Below are 2,500 nucleotides of genomic sequence, written 5' to 3' on the forward strand. Positions count from 1 at the left end.
AGTAACTTACTCAGTATGTATCATCTAAACGAAGACTTATGCTCTTAGAAAAAGAACTCCACGTTATCAAGAACGAGACAGTTGTTGCTCGTGCTTTTCCAATTAGAGGTGTTTACTACTTAAAGGCAAAACCCCAGATGAAAATTGAAGCAAGTATAAAAGTTCCAAGGTGCAGAGAGAGAGAGAGAGAGAGAGAGAGAGAGAGAGAGAGAGAGAGAGAGAGAGAGAGAGAGCCAAACCTGTTGCTACTGCAGAAACGAAGGCTCCTAGAGCCGATGAAGTTCAAAAGGTTGATCAAAGAACCAACCTGAGGTTCCGCATAACGTTGCAAACGTTAAACCTGTACTGACTAACTACTAATCTTTTCATTCCAGATGTGTTCACCGTTGGCATCGTCGTTTGGGCCATGCATCCTTTGCAGTTTTATCCAAGATGCCTGAATTTGTCAATGGTTGATAGTAGTAGTTGCGAAATTTACTTGGATTGTTCCGTTGGTATCCAAAGCAGCCCCTATTGGCAAACGTGCCACACGTTTGTGTGCACGGATTATTATTATTATTATTTTTTCGGGGGGGAGGGGGGGCTCATACCGACATTGTCGGTCCATTTCGACCTACTAAAGGTAATTTTCAAGTATTTCTTAACTATGCTTGATAATTATCCTAGATACGGTTTTGCGTATGTAACGAAACAAAAATCCTCTGGCCTTTCAGATCTTCGAAGACTTTGCTGCACACGTCTTCAATCGATCCCCATTGGGAGATCGTGGTGGAGAATTCATGTCTCAGCAATGGCAAGGATGGATGGAGACGAAATGGAATCCGTCACCAAACCTCAACACCTTACACTCCAAGCCACAGAGAGAGAGAGACAGAGACAGACAGGCGGACAGGGGGCTGGGGGGGGCGGGAGCTGTACAGGCCAGGCTTCCGTCAGCGCTCGGCTCAGGCCGGTAGACCGGGGCCACTACCGCGCAACGACGGCACCCGCGGCCCGCGCTGGGATCGGCCGGGTAGACCGGTTCGCGGACGGTCCCACAACGCGGCACGTGCTCCCCGCGACGGGTACGAACGAGACGCCGTCTTCCCGCGCCGGCCGCCGGGTCGGAGAGGCCCGGTAGACCGGAACGACTACCGTCCGCGCACGGCCCCGGGGCCCCGCGCCGTCACAGAGTCGACGGGCAGGGTCCGCCGGCGCCGCCCAGGCCGCGTTCCCGTTCCGCGCGCCCGTGCGGGGTCCCCGAACGAGAGGCCGCCTTCCCGCGCCGGCGGCCGGGGTCGGAGAGGCCCGGTAGACCGGTCCGAATACCGTCCGAGGAGTTTCCCGGGGGCCCGCTGGGACCGAGTGGAGGTCCGAGGTCGGCGAACGGTATCCCCGCTCAAGGGGCACGACTGGGATAGGCCCGGTAGACCGGTACGCCTACCGTTCGCGGACGGCCCCGAGCTGCCAAACCGAGGCCGTTGATCCAGACGCCGCGTCGCGGCCGAGGTCCCCGAACGAGACGCTTGCTTGGCGCGCCGGCGCACGGGGTCGGAGAGGCCCGGTAGACCGGTGTGAGCACCGTCCGCGGAGCTTCCCGGGGACCCGGGGCCGCCGGCCAGGTTTCGGCCGAGGCCCGGGACCGGGCTCCCCCCTCGCTGGGATCCCGTTCCGCCCGGCCGGCGCCCCGCTTGGACCGGCTGCAGGTCCGGGGGTCCGCCAACGGTTTGCGCGCTGGGGGCGCGCGACTGGGTACACCGGTGCCGCTACCGGTCGCGGGCGGCGCCGCGACGGGCGAGGTCCGTCACCGAGGCGCGGCGCTTCCCAGGCCGAGTTCCCCTAACGAGACGTTGGCTTCCCGCGCCGGCGCCCGGGGCCCCGAGAGGCCCGGTAGACCGGTGTGAACACCGTCCGCGGAGCTGCCCGGGGATCCGGGCCGCCGGCCAGGTTTCGGCCGAGGCCCGGGACCGGGCTCCCCTCGCTGGGATCCAGTTCCGCCCGGGCGGCGCCCCGCTGGGACCGGCTGCAGGTCCGGGGGTCCGCCAACGGTTTGCGCGCTGCAGGCGCTTCCCAGGTCGAGTTCCCCTAACGAGACGGTGGCTTCCCGCGCCGGCGCTCGGGGCGCCGAGAGGCCCGGTAGACCGGTGTGAGCACCGTCCGCGGAGCTGCCCGGGGGTCCGGGCCGCCGCCCAGGTTTCGGCCGAGGCCCGGGATCGGGCTCACCTCGTTGGGATCCAGTTCCGCCCGGCCGGCGCCCCGATGGGACCGGCTGGAGGTCCGGGGGTCCGCCAACGGTTTGCGCGCTGCCGGCGCGCGATTGGGTACACCGGTGCCGCTACCGGTCGCGGGCGGCCCCGGGGCCCCGCGCCGGTCTGTCGGCGAGGCGCGGGGCTTCCCAGGTCGCGTTCCCCGAACGAGACGGTGGCTTCCCGCGCCGGCGCCCGGGGTCCGAGAGGCCGAGTGGACCGGTCCGACTAAAGTTCGCGAAGGGCCCCTGGGCCCCCAGCCGTCCCCGCGCCGA

This window comes from Erythrolamprus reginae, chromosome 10 (genome assembly GCF_031021105.1).
Source record: "Erythrolamprus reginae isolate rEryReg1 chromosome 10, rEryReg1.hap1, whole genome shotgun sequence".
Lineage (NCBI taxonomy): Eukaryota > Metazoa > Chordata > Lepidosauria > Squamata > Dipsadidae > Erythrolamprus > Erythrolamprus reginae.